Source organism: Octopus bimaculoides, chromosome 2 (assembly GCF_046866305.1).
Source record: "Octopus bimaculoides isolate indiv1 chromosome 2, ASM4686630v1, whole genome shotgun sequence".
NCBI lineage: Eukaryota > Metazoa > Mollusca > Cephalopoda > Octopoda > Octopodidae > Octopus > Octopus bimaculoides.
Window position 1 is genome coordinate 166,994,274 of NC_142929.1, and position 18,241 is coordinate 167,012,514.

Sequence of the window (18,241 nt, forward strand, 5' to 3'; positions counted from 1 at the left end):
AAGACGTATAAAGGAAAATAAGGGAATAAAAGTAAAAATAAAAATCTCTTACATATATATATTGGGCTGAATGATTCATAGTCTGACTATGGAGTGATACTAGGACCGTGAAATCTTGCACGCATTAATTTCAACCCTTCTTATTAATATCTGCATTGCTTACTTCTAGATAAACAGACATCTGACCGTTTAAAAAACTATTCACAAGTAACTAATAGTGACTTCACTCGAAAATGGACAAAATTTAGCATCATGGTGTTATCAAGTACCTACAGCAAAAGGGTCTTACCTACATGCTGACATGGTTGCTACATTAGGTGATAGCGCTCCAGTTTAAAATTGGGCAGCTGAATTTTGGAGAGAAAGGGTGCGTCTTGAAGATGACCCAAGGCCTGTATGTCCTGAACTTCCACTACCGAAGAAAACATTGAATGTGTCCACTACATGGTGATGGATGACAGACTAGTGACTATAAATCAATAGCCAAAACTATTAGCATATCCCATAGGAGAGTGGAGGATATAATGCACAATGAACTCGGCATGGTGAAAATTTCTGCTCGGTGGTGCTACATCTTCTGTCAACTGATCAAAAGCGCACCGAATGGATCATATCACGGGAAATTCTGAGATTGTTTGATGCAGACTGTCAACTAAATTTCAAACTATTCTTCAGTTCCAATGATCAAGTTGTTTACCAAATTAAATATATTTCAATTGATATCTTTAATTATTTGCTTGCCCCGTCCTTTACGTTCAACACCACCCAGGTTATTGTAGCCAATTCATTGCTAAATATCTAATCGATCTAATACAAAACTATAAACATAAACGGTCGACAGAAAAGCTACTGCGCAAAATAGGGAAGAAAACGAGCAAGACGAATTTAAATAGTGTAATTCATAACCAACTTCAAGATGTTCAACCTCACAGTACTTATGAACAGCAAGCTAAAACATGGAAGTAAATATCGTTAAATATATACGAATGAATCTATCCCATTTACGGTAGACTAAATGATGTACCTCTTCCCATAAACATGTATGTTAGTATCCATTAATCCTTAAAAACTTAATATATGAGAAGGAAACACCACAATATCAGCTTACGAAGACGTGTTCGATACTGTTTCATTTTAAAATGAAATCCTAAATGCAAGCATGGCTTACAACATGAGCTCAATCCAAACCAGGAACATATATGTCTTTGTATGTAATGATTATACATACTCCTATATGTATATATATATATATGTATATATGTATATGTATATATGTATATATATATATATATATATATATATATATATATATATATATATATATATATATATATATATATATATATATAAAAACACATATATATATATATACATATAAAAACATACACACACACACAAATACACACAGAGATTGATAGACAGATAGATGGACAGAGAGATAGACAGATAGATATATAGATAAATAGATAGATAGACAGATATATGGATATTTTCATTTTTTCATTTTCATTTTATCTAGTGTCAGCTCATGGGCTCTGGCCATGCTGGGGCACCGCCATTTAAAAATATGGAACGCTTCACGAATTTTCGTGTCATCCTTGCGCAGGGGCCATGCTAATCTTCTCTGTATCGTTCCAATTTTAGTATATGTACTGCCGATACATGCAATAATACTCATATATACATATATATATATATATATATATATATATATATATATATATATATATATATATATATATATATACGAATAAGTATCCGATCTGTTGCTTAGTAACGAAGCTAAAACACGCAGAATGAAGCCGCTTGGAACAGATTGAACTCTGATGTGCATGCGCACTTTTAACATCAGTGCTTCGAAGGAAGTTGTGTAGCGTGTCATCGTCGCATTGACCCTAACAGAGAAAGTTGTCATGGCAATACCTGCTCTAAGGCCTACACGAAATGCAGAAAGTTTATGGAGAGGGATATATGAACCTCACACAAGTGTACAAGTGGTTCAGACGTTTTCAGGATGGCCGAAAAAATGCGGATAATGAGGAACCCGCAACCAGCACAACTGAGAAAAACGTCGCAGAAGTGCGTGCAGCTGTGGGGAAATCGTCGAATCATCATCTGTGAGTTATCATAGGATGTGCAGATTAGTCACGATTCAGTTCAGTCCGTTATCACTGAAGATTTGCGTATGAGACACGTATCTATCAAGTTTGTGCCAAAACTGATTTCAGTTGACCAAAAAGACAATCGAGTTTCATTTGCACAAGATCTTCTTGATTGTGTTGAGAATGATGAAAACTCTTTGAAAACTTATCGTAGGCTTCTGAGTAGGTATCGCCAAGCACTTGGCAAAATTTGATGCAGATTCTCTGCTCAACTTTCTCAGTCATGGTGAATGCGACGGTCGCACGCTACACACCTTCCTTCGAAGCACTTCTCTACACAGTGGAAGTGAACTAGAACGGTAAAACTTAGTATGCATGCACAGCATTATTCAAGGTAAATCTGTGCTAAGCAACTTTACACTACATCTTTTAGCTTCGTTATTATGGCAACAGTCTGGATACTTACTGATCAGATATATGCGTATATATATGTGTGTACAAGCATGTATGTATATGTGTGAGCCTGTATTTATATATAGTTCAAATATTAAGACACTTTTTAAAATTACTAAGTTGTACAAGATAAATTATTTAAAGAAACCATACTCAGTGGTTTGCATCTAGTAATTTATAATAACCTCATGTCTCGTTCAGCAAAGGGTAAGAGACCATAATCTGTAATAAGACGTTAGAATTGTATGGTTTCGTTTTACATCAGAAACATAATCTGGCCCAAATTACGTTTTAATTCTTTGGATATTGGGTAGCTGTAAAAAAAATTTCTTACTCCCTTTTCTTCTTCAAGTCGTGATCTTCAGCTAAACGGATGAAACTAAAATGCTTGAAGTAATTTCCAATGAGGAGTTTTGTACCTGATCATCGCATTTCATAGTCATACAATGTTCTTTAGTCTCAAACATTAATTAACCAGATTAACTAGATTTTACAGTTACCTGATTCTATGTAGATATATTAGCGTAAAACAGACGAGGTATAGCATTGTGAAATAAAGGACCTCACATATCAATAATATTAATACGCTAACTTTTTGTTTTTGTACGTACCTGTGTTGTGTGTCACACTTCAAAGAAACGACAACGCGAGAGAGAGAGGGACAGAGAGGAAGTAAGAGAGAGAGAGAGAGAGAGAGAGAGAGAGGAGTGAGAGAGAAAAAGAGAATAGGAAAAAAGAAAGAGTGAGAGAGAAAGAGAGAGAGTGAAAGAGACATTGAGTGGTGACGGCTTTCGTTTTGTGGTTTTAAATGCTTCAGAGAGGAAGTAAAAGAGAAAGAAAGAGAGTGAGAGAAAGATAAAATGTGAGTGGGAATCAGAGAGAGAGAGAGAGAGAGTATAAGAGACTGTGAGTGGTGACGGCGTTCATTGTAAAAGAAGTAGATACATAGATATGTATACACATCTTTAAATCAAAAGCGGGAGAGACGAGAGACACAAAGTAAGTGAAAGAGAAAGAGAGAGAGACAGGCAGACGGTAGATACTTAAATCAGTAGATACACACAGCAAATATTGGATGTCAATTTTACTTTTGAAGACAACTAAAGCAATTCCAATCAGTGGCAAAGCAACAAGTAGGAAGAGAGAGAGAGAGAGAGAGAGAGGGGGGGGAGGTGAACTTCGTCTGCCTCTATCTCTAGGTATGTGTTTGTGTATATGTGTGCATGTATGTGTGGCCCGCTGGATCTCTTTCGGCATAACAGCAAACCACAAAATCGCACCAGCCCATATCACCACTACCGCCAAGCCCATCATATATATATATATATGTATGTATGTATATATGTATTTGTGTCTGTGTTTGTCCCACCACCAGCATTGCTTCACACCGGTGTTAGTGCGTTTGCGTCTCTGTAATATAGCTGTTCAGCAGAAGAGACTGATAGAATAAGCACCAGGCTTACAAAGAATAAGTCCACGAGTCATTTTCTTCGACTAAAGGGTGGTGCTCTAGCATGGCCACTGAAACAATTAAAAGAATAAAAGAATACCAGAAAAACTTTCTGTACCGCTAAACCAAGAAGGTTCTTTGATTATGTACGGTGTATTTTAAGGTTAAATGTTAATTCCGTTTACGTTTGTGTAACTGAGATATTTTCGTTGAATTATATATTCATTGGTGTTACATTACTTTCTATATTGTCTAACTGTCACAATATACTTTTCTAGGACTGAAATTTTTGTGAGGAGAGGGCCAGTTGATTAGATCGAACCCAGTACACAACTGGTACTATATTCATCGAGCGCCAAAGGACGAAAGGCAAAATCGAACTCAGAAGAATTTGAACTCAGCACATAAAGACAGACGGTTATAATATACAAACATTTCTCACAGCACCAGTGCACTGTTTACAGATGCTTACATTTTTTGTTTTCCGTGAATTTTTCATGGGTCCAGGTAGTACTTAATTAATCTGACAGCTCTGCCAGGTGTTTTCTGCTGAAATAGCAACTATATAGACAAATTTAAAGAAAATCATTGGAAAAATATTTTTATTTAAAAACTGTACTATATTTATTACTCTAATTCATTTATTTTTGACAAAGTACATCTAGAAATCTAGTTTATAAATTTTGGTTGGAAACAGACACAACTTCCAAACATAAAGGAAGGATCCGTTTAACTCTCAGACATGTTATTGGAGACTATATAAATTCTAGCCGAGTAGTTCGCAATCAGCTTTTGGCAAACGAGCCCTTATGAACCTTATTTTACTCGGATAGACCCGCAGAACCATTCGATAATTAAAAAAAAAATCCTAAAACATTTAAATATTAGAAATTGTGTAAAAGATTGTTAATGTATTTTATGTATTGTAGACGCATAACTAATTTATTGCGAATAAATTTTTAACAGATTCTTATGTAGATCCCGAAGAATCATATGGATCGGGTTCAAAAACACTGTTCTTACCCTTGTATGAAATAGATACAGATTAGACGCTGAGCACTCTACTGAAAGGACAGGCAAATATCATACAAGTATAAATATGTATAAACAAATAGAGAGGTGGATACGTGTATGTATGTATATATACACACATGTATGTATGTATGTATGTATGTATGTATTATGTAAGAATATATGAGTAGAGACAAGGTAATTAGTGATATCATGACAACATTGGCGGAAAAATACCTTAGACTTCTGATACCACATGATGGAGTGTTGTGGGTTGGTATCTCAAATAAGGAAGTTCACTCCAGACTGTGATCCGAAAAACGAGGAAGAGATTCAGAACTATAAATTCATCGTAAAGAGAGTATGTATCGGAAATCGGTAGATGAAGATGCAGTTGATCAAGAAGAAAAAAATAAGGAAGAAGGAACGAGAAAGACGAAGAACAATAAGTAAACGAAGAAAATAACGATGATGATGATGACAATGATATTAATGATGTATGTACGTATGTATGTATGTATGTATGTATGTATGTATGCATGCATCTATCTATCTATCTATCTATCTATCTATCTATCTATCTATCTATCTGTCTGTCTGTCTGTCTGTCTGTCTGTCTGTCTGTCTGTCTGTCTGTCTGTCTGTCTCTCTGTCTGTCTGTCTTTATCTTTTACTTGTTTTAATCATTCGACTGCGACCATACTGGAGAACCGCCTTGAGAGCTTTTAGTCGAATGAATCGACTCTAGTACTTTTTTTTGCCGAACTGCTAGGTTACAGGGGCGTAAATACACCAGCACTGGTTGTCAAGCGGTGTTAGAAGATAAACACATACATATACACACACACATACAAATATATGTGTGGATATATATATATATATATATATATATATATATATATATATATATATATATATATATATATATACATATATATATATGTGTGTGTGTGTGTGTGTCTGTGTGGCGTGTGCGTGCGCGTGTGTGTTTGTGTGTGTTTGTGTGTTTGTGTGTGATGTGTGTGTGCTGTGTGTGTGTGCGCGTGTGTGTCTGTGTGTGTGTGAGTGTGTGTGTGTGGAGAGGAGTTCCTTCAGTTTCCGTCTACCTATTCCACACAGAAGACCCGAGACTATAGTAGAATCACTTGCCCCGGGAAACAGTGGGTGTGAAAACAAAATTTTTAACACACAACCACGTCTGCGCTTATATAATATATACATATACACACGCGAATAAACACACACATGCATATATGTAATAAATATATATTCTATTTGTGGGTTAACAAGGCTTCCAATGGTTTGACGTAGTAGATTCTTAAGAATTGCTCAAACATATTACATGGTAGCATTAATACTCGTCTGTATTTTGGATGAAAACGTCTTTTCCAAAATAGAGACGTGATTATTCTCATCCACAATCGAGACGTCAATATTTTTTTCAAAAGTTGAGACGTGTAACAATGTTTCCATGCAGTACCCTGAACAATTGTAAAGAATCTATTGACATGAAACCATTGGTAGCATTGTTAACCAACAAATAAAGAATATTCATCCACTAATGCGGTATGTAAATATACATGTTTACTTATCTAACTAGGAGAGCGAGAGAGAGGGAGAGAGAGTGAGTGAAAGAGAGAGGAAGGGGAGGAAGTGAGGGACGGAGAGAGAAATATAGGTACGTAGGAAGATAGATTGATAGACAGAGAGACACATTGGTAATTCTGTCAATTATAATAAAATAACTAATTATGAAATTATATCCACATTCATCCCCTGGGTCACAGTGTGTTTCAAATATCATTTTTTAAAGATAAATAACTTATGTTTTAAATAAATAAATATCCGTAGATATCATAAATTATACAATGTGAAAATTGAATACAGAGAAGATAGAGAGAAATAGTAAAAATAACCACAACTGAAAACTGAATGCAATTTTGGATAGATATCCTTCCTGTTATGAATTTAAAAATATAATCTCTTAAATAATTTTTGAAGTAACAATTAAGCTCTCCCACTCACTATATGCATACAACAAAATATTTCATAATAAATCTGTTTTAATCTGCTAAGAAAACAACTCCAAAATACACTCCCATGTATATTTCTGCCACTATCTATAAAACCAATAATTCACTGACTTTTCATGCAACTGCTTTGTGGAATAGAATAGCATAGAGAAGGATATACTATATAAATGCATGCTTCAAACACAAAATTACAATATACCTAGAATGAAGAAAAAAAACCTTCTGAAAACCTTTTATGTTCTATATATTTATTCCTTTTGAAACATAGATAAAATTATAATACGTATTTATCTTCTTGATAAAGAAGCATAACCCATGCACCACAAATTAGAGTATCACAAATCATGCCAAACGTTACTGCAGTAATACCAAAATATGCAACTTCTATACAACCAAAACATGAAACTATGATCAGGAATAACACGCTTAATAATCAACAGTCGGAGTGAATTTCAGCGTTCCGGCACAGAATCTATTAAACTTAGAAATTCTTACTGCTATAATATATTCGAATCAATAACATTTGCATTAATTTTAATTTTCCCTCAGTCAACAAAAATACACTATAATACATTCAGGAAAAAGTATCCCTCTTATGTTACTACCCACACCATTTTAGAATCAGTTTTGCGTAAATTACGTAATAAACTACATCCATATGTAGTAACACATATCATTAAAAATTCATACGAATTTTTATAAAGAAAATTAAAATTCAGATATTAATATGTGCTGACTATAACATAAACAATAAAATTTATGAATAAACTTCAAAATTAAATAAAATAAACCCGTGTGTGTAAATGAATTAAGGAAGAAAACTAGTGCTCAAAATAATCAATTAGGCTTCATAATCCGCAATAACTTTTCGTACGTTCGATTATAAATGCTATATCATATATAAAAAAAAAATTATCACATATTCTTATAATTTTATTGAATGTTTAAAATGTATTAAGTTCTAAGTTATATAGAGTAAAAGGAGCTTTGGTCGATATATATGAGGACGATTGTCATGAAAGCTAAATAATTATACGCATAAGTATATATATATATGAATGCGCGCGCACACACACACACACACACACACACACACACACAAACACACACACACACACGCACACACACACAAACACACACATATTCATGTATTATTCTTTCTCAATCTGGAATTTAACGCATTCGTTCAAATTATTCCTTTGTTCTTCTTCATCTTTTAGGCATACAACTCAAACTTGAAACAATCCTCACCTCTGCAACTCAGTGGCTTCTCTCGTTCCTTAGCGATGCAATTCTGTAAACTGTAGGTGTTGGTAGGTGAATTCAAATAAACCTCCTACAATCACGGTGAATAAAACGTGCAGCATTTTAGCAAGTAAATTTTAGCTGATTCTTATAGACACACACTCACACGCACACAGCCATACACATGCACGCAATTACACATAGACGCACATACATATACAAGTACGTACCTCTACCTGCGCACGCGTATATGTAGGTGTGTGTGTGTGTGTGTATCACCGTTGTTGAAAGATAAAGATTCACTTCTCCCATAAAATGAAAAAAACTGCTCGAGAATTAAAGCGTGACTGAACATTCCGCAGGCACATGTACAGTGAACATGATACGGGGACAGAATTAACGTGGCAAAATGTGATTTTTAATCCCACTCAAAGTATGAGTCAAAAGGACTCTTATACTTCTTTACTTGTTTCAGTCATTTGACTGCGGCCATGCTGGAGCACCGCCTTTAGTCGAGCAAATCGACCCCAGGACTTATTCTTCGTAAGCCTAGTACTTATTCTATCGGTCTCTTATGCCGAACCGTTAAGTTACGGGGACGTAAACACACCAGCATCGGTTGTCAAGCAATGTTGGGGGGACAAACACAGACACAGACACAGACACACAGACACACACACACACACACACACACACACACACACACACACACACACGCACACACACATATATATACATATATATGACGGGCTTCTTTCAGTTTCCCTCTACCAAATCCACTCACAAGGCTTTGGTAGGCCCGAGGCTATAGTAGAAGACACTTGCCTAAGGTGCCATGTAGTGGGAATGAACCCGAAACCATGTGGTTGGTAAGCAAGCTACTTACCACACAACCACACCTGCGCCTTTGCTCAAGATACAACGCAGTAAGATTTAAACTGGAATTTTGTGGTCTTGAAGCGAAGTGTGTAAGCATCAAGACATACTGCTCCAACACTTGTATTGAATATTCTATAAACTTCGTTACACACACACACTTCTGTATCGATGTGTTTCTGTGTGTGTGTGTGTGTGTGTGTGTGTGTGTGTGTGTGTGTGTGTGTGTGTGTGTGTGTGTGTGTGGCCGAGAGAGAAAAGGAGAGAAGTAGACGGATATCTAACCAGCTAGCTCGCTAACCAACTTGCTAGATAGACAGATTGATAGATAAATTAACACAGAGAGAGTGTATGTGCGTGAGTCACTGAACGTGTAAATTAAGCATCTTTGAATTTCCGATTGGAAACTTTAGTAACTTATTTAATCATCCCCATTTTCTCGTTTGCTTCTTCGTTTTGTAAACAGCTGTGAGAGTATTTCATGAAGAAACGCGTCAAGTGATGAGAATGAAGTGTGTCAGTTCCCCAGGTGCTATTATATTATTGTCAGCCCATTACTTTTGTAGAGAGAGAAAGAGAGAGAGTGTGTGTGTGTGTGTGTGTGTGTGTGTGTGTGTGTGTGTGTGTGAGAGAGAGAGAGAGAGAGAGAGAGAGAGAGAGAGAGCGATCGTAAAGGAGTGTTAATAAGAACAAACATCATTTATTCAAGAATTAACACGGTGACCTTTCTCAATGAAATCTTTTTCGGATAACGAATGTTTAGCGTAATGAAATGACGTTATTTTACAAACATGTGCCCTCACTAACTAATTATCTATTAAATTCTTAGTGATTAGCCGATAGTAAAGTGTCAGATTTTCAATTAGGTTCGTATTACAGGTCATCGTTGACAAAAGCGTTAATTTTCAATTCATCAAAGAGCATGTAATATTGGAAATGGTAAATGTTTAAACTCTTAAATCCGCGACACAATATGTAGTCGACAATACTGAGAAAATGCGGTGAACTCAACAGCAGGACAAAAGCAATCTCAGAGGGTCATCTGAATGCACTCCTCATAGTCATGTATCATTCTCATCAGCAACACAACCACCACGATCACCACCCCGGCACCACCCCACCACCACCAATACTACCATCACTACCACCACCATCACCAGCACTGTTACTATTGCTGCTGCTGCTGCTGCTACTACTACTACTACTACTACTACTACTACTACTACTACTAATAATAATAATAATAATAATAATAATAATAATGATAATAATAACAACAATAATAATAACAACAACAACAACAACAACAACAACAACAATAATAATAATAATAATAATAATAATAATAATAATAATAGTAGTAGTAGTAGTAGTAGTAGTAGTAGTAGTAGTAGTAGTAGTAGTAGTAGTAATAATAATAATAATAATAATAATAATAATAATAATAATAATATCAATACCAGCAGATGACAACGTTTCTCTAAAAGAAATGGAAAAACTTTCAAAATACAAAGACCTGGAAATAGAGATAACTCGAATGTGGAATCTAAAAACAGAAACAATTCCTATCATAGTAGGTGCCTTAGGTATAATAAAAAAATATTCAGACAAATACATAACAAAAACACCAGGACTTACAAATATATATAACATACAGAAAATTGCACTACTGGGTACTGCACACATTCTACGCAAAACACTTTCAATACAGTAAACATGAGAGCACCACAGCAAACCACAGCACATACCCAAGGCGCGCACAGAGCTGCGCTCGGTAGTGAAGTGAAAGCACGTTATAAAAATAAAACTACTGAACAATAATAATAATAATAATAATAATAATAATAATAATAAATAACTGATAAGAGCTCCGAGCTGGATAACACCATGGATGTTGTTATTCATTCGAAAGGAAATCTAATCTAATAACATCGGTGGAATGGGATAAAGGAACCTGTGGAAGACTTGAAGGAAGCAACCTTTTAACGAAAATAATCACAGAAACGAAATTTAACTGCCACACAAACCACTGTTTCTCCTATGCACGATGTCTCAGTGTAACATGTGCGAAACACACGCGAAATCCACATAGGAAACTTTATAAATTATAAATGGAACAAAACAGTAGGTACATAAATTGATGAATTACGTATACACTCGAATGTTTACACAATCATATATACATTTTAATACCCATACGACTACACATACATCCCAATGCTTACGCAACTACGTGAAATTGACAGGATACACATACACGTTTATGAAAACACGTGTCACAAACGAAACAAAAACAAAAAAAACAAGACAATTTTTTAATTTTTCGAACTAACACAGAGTGAACAATTCATAAGTTTAAAAACACCACAAAAAACTATACCCGGTGATAAATCTACAGCCGAATATAGATCTGTTAGCCTTAAGAAGCTACATTACGAGCAATGTTTTCATTCAGAGAACTCGGAGGCGGTGTTGATTAAAAAAATTAACACTAAACAGACAGATCCGTCCCCTAATGTCAACGTCCAATCTCGTCAAGCCTCAATGATATAAAAAAGGACAATACAAACCGGAAATTCAGTCAACCGGATCACCAAGGACCACGTACTCGAATGATGAACTAGGGTAGGTACGAAAAATCAGCTACTAGTTGAAGTCTTCCCGAAATACTACAGCTGGAAGTACCCCACAACCGGAATATTCCAACACATGGCCGTGCATGCACGTCATCAAATAGCCAAAAGAAAAAGAATGAAATATGGTCTAGGAGAGATAATAAAGAAGTTCTTACGGCCTTCCATCATGCTATGTATTTCATCCGAAAGGATGAAAGACACAAGCCTGACCTTCTTACAATAATAGCGGTTCTGTGGAATTTTGTACATACTATGCTATGTTGTTTTCTCTGCTATAATGCTGTGTTCGCATCCGATCTGTCCTCTGACATTAACCAAATCTTTAGATCCAGTAGCCTTGAAATCAATTTAGCCGCAGGGTCTTCCACTTGCCAATGTTTTGCTGATTTCCTTCACTTCGCTAAATGAAATGACTAGTCCTGTTGCAGATAGACTACTGTTTGTTTCAGTTCTTGCAACCATTCAGCATCCTTCTTATGGTCCTTGTCTTTGCTCCAGAAATCACTCCAAACCCTTTGAATCACAATGTTATCCGGCATCAACTTTTCATCTGTACACTCTCCATGTATTTCTTTATAGAATCTCTTCTGATATACTGTGAATGACCCATTCTGTTGCTATCCCGTCATTCTTCTTGTTAACGAGGCGCTGTTTAAGTTCCTCCAACACCTTTTTTTCACTATCATACTATCTGTTCAGTGTCCTGTATTTCTGTTAGCTTTTAATCTCACCCTTCTCTTTTCAGTCCAACACAGAAATGTTGTTTGAAAGCATATCTAACACCACCTGTATTCTTCTTTTCCACCATGGATCTTTATTTTTTCACTTCCATTGTATTTTTTTCTTGACATCAACATCCACATTTTCTGCTAAAACAATACTTGCTGCCTTGATCAAATTATTTGTTTCTGTGATGTTTTTTGTCCTGATGTATTTCAGAATTTCATTCACGTTTTTCATTTCTTGGTTCAGTTTCCACAGATCAACCTTTTGAAGGTTGCAAATAATGTCGCTATCGTTTTCCTGTAGCCTTGCCTTTATCTGTCGTAGATTGCCTTTTGCCCATCTTTCATGTCACCATAAGTCTTACGACAGTAAGATTAATTGTGACATGACAGATGGGCAAAATGTCTCTCATCGAGCAAGTTACCAGTTTCCTGTGGTTTATTAGAAATCTCACCTCTGTTTTCTGCTGAGATTACTGTTATCAGTAAGATCTGTATTTTCATCGTTTCCTCTGCTGCTATTTTCCAACACCCGTCGTTTGATAACTTCGATCTCTACTTCTGTGAAAGAGCGATTTTTTTTTATTGCTCTAGCTTGATCAAATAACCTCTGTTCCGTGAGTTGAAACAATCCCCTTTCACTCTATTGGTCATACATACGTTGTCGGTATCCCTCAATACGAGCACCATTTTCGTATACAGTGTTGCTCAGATAGTAACACTCCATGGCCACAGCATTTACTCGATATTATTATTATTATTATTATTATTATTATTATTATTATCATCATCATCATCATCATCATCATCATCATCAAAGCGGTGAGCTGGTTGAAATGTTAGCACGCCGGTCGAAGTACTCAACGGTATTACGCCCGTCGCTACGTTCTGAGTTCAAATTCCGCCGCGGTCGACTTCGCCTTTCATCCCTTAAAAGTGAACAAATAAGTACCAGTTGAACACTGGGATCGATGAAATCAACTCATCTCCTCCTGCAAAATTTCTAATCTCGTGGCAAAATTTGAAACCATTATCATTGTTGTTGATGTTAATAGTCTTAGTTTATTATTATTATGATAATCAGAAGTTGCAGCAGCAGTTTTAGTAGTTATAGCAGCTGTATCAGTAATGTAATAGTCAATAGTGTAGCTGATGCTTTTTTTTTGTAATGAAAGAAATGAAAAGAGAAAACTATATGCAATATATTTTTCTATCTATAAATATAAGTCATGTGAGTGCCAGGATCTTATTCAGAAAGTTGTAAAATGAGTACAAATATGAATATTTTTATATATATCAAAATAAGGAATGAGGATATTCAAAGTTAATACATTACGATCGTTTCATGCGACTCCATTTATTTAAGCAATGTGAATATTACATAAATGTAAAATGCAGAGCAATCCTCAGCTGCACAAAGATATAGAAATTTACTGAAATTTCATTTCAGCAGAAGGACATATTGTTGTATCTACATTTAAACTCTCCAAGTGGAAAGGAAGAATACTAAAAGGGACTAGCCTGTATGGTTTGGCTAAGTCAAAATGGTTTTTTGTATTCTTCCGTTCTACTTGGAGAGTTTAAATGTAGTTACAACAATATGTTCCTCTGTTGAAATGAAATTTCAGTAAATTTCTATATATTTGTGCAGCTGAGGATTGCCCTGCATTTTACATTTAATGTAATGTTCACATTTCTTAAATAAATGGAGTCGCATGAAACGATCGTCCTGCATTAACTATGAATATCCTTGTTGCTTATTTTGATTTTAATCACCTTACTTTGGAATTTTTTGGATAATACCATACTTAATTGTGGTGCCTAAACTTAAGTACCATATTCACCTTCAATATATATATATGTATATATATTATGCTGGCAACTAAGTTCCCGCCGTTTTATAGAATTTAATTTTTTTTAAATGTTTAATAAAAAATAACAACTAATTAAACAATAATGTTTACAACTTCTTCCCAACGTTCAACAAAATTTTCAATACCTCGTTGGTGGAAATCACCCGATTTCGACTCGAAAATTTGATCTAACCAAGCTTTCTGCATCAGTATTGAACGAAACTCCGCGCATAGTATTTGAAAGAGATCGACAGAGGTGGAAATCCGTTGGTACCAAATCATGAGAGTACGGCGGGTGTGGCAGCACTTCCCAGCCATGCGTTTGAATGGCTTACTTGGTGATATTGGGGATATGAGGGCGGGCGTTGTCGTACAGTACAAGAACGCCATGCTGACGAATAGCAGTGTCGCATCGTTCCATCCGTTGAACATAGAGTTCCGCGTTGACCGTTTGGCTCCGTTCAAGCATTTCGTAATGGATAATTCCTTCCCAGTCCCACCATACGCACATCATCGTTTTACACGGATGAAGATCTTGTTTCACACGCGGAGTAGTTTGTTTACCGGGGCTAAGCCGTTCCTTACGCTGCTTCATATTGATGTACAGGTAACATTTTTCGTCGTCAGTAACGATTGGGTAAAGAAATCGTTGCTTGTGTCCATGAGTGTGAGCGGTGACGAGCAAACAAACCAGCGGAAATTGTGCCTCGTTTATTTTTGTCGTTGTCATTTAAAGCATGTGGAACCCATGCTCCATACTTCTGAACCTTTCCCATCGAGTGAAGATGCTTCTCTATAACAGTGTGGGAACATTCCATTTTCTCTGCCCGTTCCCTTGTCGTTTGACGAGAACTTTGGTGCAAAAGTTGGTTTAATCACTCTTCATCGAACTCAACTGGACGGCCACAACGAGGTGCGTCTTTGAGGTCATAATTTTCATTTTGGAACTTGGCCTACCAATCACGAGCTGTTCTTTCAGTTATGGCACACTCTCCATACACAGCACAAATGTCGCGAGCATCTTTTACGGCCTTAGAACCATGATTAAAAGCAAAAAGGAGGTGTCGAAAATGCTGGTTTTCCTTAACTTGACATTCCATTTTAATGATCTGAAAATAAACAAAAATTAACTAAAATTAAGTAGAAAAAAACAGAAAATAGATTAAAAAATGATTCAAAAATAGAATTCTCGAAAAAAGTAGATTCCACAATTTAAAGGGGCAATAAATTCCAAAATTTAAAAAAAAACTGCGGTAACTTAGTTGTCAACCCAATATATATATGCGTGAGTGTCTGTCTGTGTATGTATGTATGTATGTATGTATGTATTTATGTATTGTGATTTTTTATATACCGTTTAAGTTGCTTCGCTAAGTAGTAATGTGCTTGATTTGAATTTGTTTTGCTTTGTCTGTTGTTTTTGATTTTTGTATTTCAATCAAAAATTCCAATCATTGTGTCATCCAATATCTCCTCTTTCACATCCTTTTTCACTTCAATCAAACTTTTGTTTTTCATTACTGGTTAAAATATTTTACATGAATTCATGACAATTACTAAACAAATTTCGTTTTCTGCGTTTGTGCGTGTTTGTGAATGTCTGTGTACTTGTGCTTGTGTACGTGTGTATATGCTTGCGCATGTGTATATTTTGTAATTAAGGTTACTTAAGATTGCTATGAATGATGCATATTTACTGAAACACACACACCATATATAATATATTGTTCGTTCTTAAAATATTGGCTTCTAGTTATCAAAAAAAGGTATGTTGATAAGAGTTTGAAGAGTCGGTAATGCATCAATATTTACATATACATAGATATGTCTCTCTCTTTCTTGCCCTCTCTGTCTTTTTCTATCCGTCCCCTCATATGTATATATATATATATATATATATATATATATATATATATATATATATATATATATATATATATATATATACATATATATATATATATATATATATATATATATATATATATATATATTGGCTAAACTGGCAATATGACCATCCCCAAGTACAACAACATATATATATATATATATATATATATATATATATATATATATATATATACGTGTGTCTGCGTGTGTGTGTGTATAATGCTTTATATTTCATATGTATCTATATATATATATATCATATATATATATATATATATATATATATATATATATATATATATATATATATATATATATATATATGTGTGTGTGTGTGTGTGTGTGTGTGTGTGTGTGTGTGTGTGTGTGTGTGTGTGTGTGTGTACATATCATGTAGGATATATACATATATATCAGTGGCCAGCGTATAAGAAACAAACCTATTAAGGTGAAATCATAAATACAGTTATAATTAACGACATAGAAAAATGCCCTTAATTATCGAAGTATTTATGATGATATATTTATGATTTATATCTATGTCCTTAATTATAATTGTATTTATGATTCTAATAGTTTTTTTTTATATGCTGGCCACTGTCAAAAATTTTTAACAATATTATCCTTTTATATTATAATTGAATTGAATCGCATTCACTTCGGGACAGTTTAGCTATTTACGTGTTATTTTTCACAAGCTACATGCGTGTCAAGGCTTGCTATGGAATTAGGTATGGATATATTTGGGATACTTATGTGCATACATAACACTGCGTCTGCTTTTCTGTGGGTATGTATAAGTATTTCATTTATTTCCATATCGTTCTTTGCTGAAAGAATGAAAAACCTTTGGATTAATCCAGAAATTGGTCCGATTCAGAGATTTCCGTTAGCTTCCTCCCTCGCATTTCGTCACGCGTGTAATAATAATAGTAATGATATTCAATGTGGTTCAACGATTTGGCTTCTCCTTTCAGCATATAGGCAAGAATTTTTCTATGCCTTTAGTTATAATTACATATAGACATATATGCATATATATTCAATTTTTTTTCTCCGTGTTTTTCTCCTTGTCTCCGTATTCTTTCTGTTGAAGAGCGTAGCTCGAAACGTCAAAGACTTTCCGTATTCCCGAGCGTCATACTAATATATCCTTTTGTTATTTACACCACCTGTCCTCGTCTGTTGTTATTATTTGTATATTCTCCCATATATGCATATATACATACATATATATACATACACCCCCCACACGCATATATATATATATATATATATATATATATATATATATATATATATATATATATATATATATATATATATATATATGTATATAAATATGTGTAAATATACACGCACACACATATGTATATGTGTGTGTGTGTGTGTGTGTGTGTCTGTGTGTGTGTATTTATATATACCAGCAGTAAACCAGATTTTCTGTTAGCGTATGTATTGTGCATGATATATATATATATATATATATATATATATATATATATATACATGTAGACATCATAAATAAATTATGAAGTAAATTGACTATATGCACATGAATCGAAAAAATACTCTGTTATAGTTTATTCTGTAATCAGTAAAATAACCCATGATACATTTAAAAAAGATGATAATCTAAATTGGAAAATGTTGAGACTGTCAAGGGAAAATGTTAATGAATCTTCACTTGAGTGAATTTGAAAATAGATGCACTGATGGGAACTAATAAATTACATTTACCAATATGAAGAGTTAAATTTCGCTATATTCATTTATAAATTTCTTAAGTGTTTATAGTGTCCCTTTCCTAGCAATTAAAACGAAACCTAAATTAAAAGTGAGTAATTAATGTTTCACATCACTGTAGAACTTCTTTGTAGAATCCCTTTTTATTTATCAGGGTTAATATTTAGTATTTACGGAGGGTCAATGTTGGGAACAAAAACTAAAAATTTAACCACACTAAC

The 18,241-nt window shown here is 34.6% G+C and overlaps 1 non-coding gene across 1 annotated transcript; it reads right to left on the bottom strand.

Moving 5' to 3' along the window:
- Positions 1–1,561: 1,561 nt before the first annotated feature.
- LOC149137284 (U6 spliceosomal RNA) lies at positions 1,562–1,666 on the bottom strand. Its single transcript, XR_016240889.1, has one exon. It is a non-coding gene; the product is annotated as a U6 spliceosomal RNA (small nuclear RNA).
- Between the last annotated feature and the right edge of the window lie 16,575 nt (positions 1,667–18,241).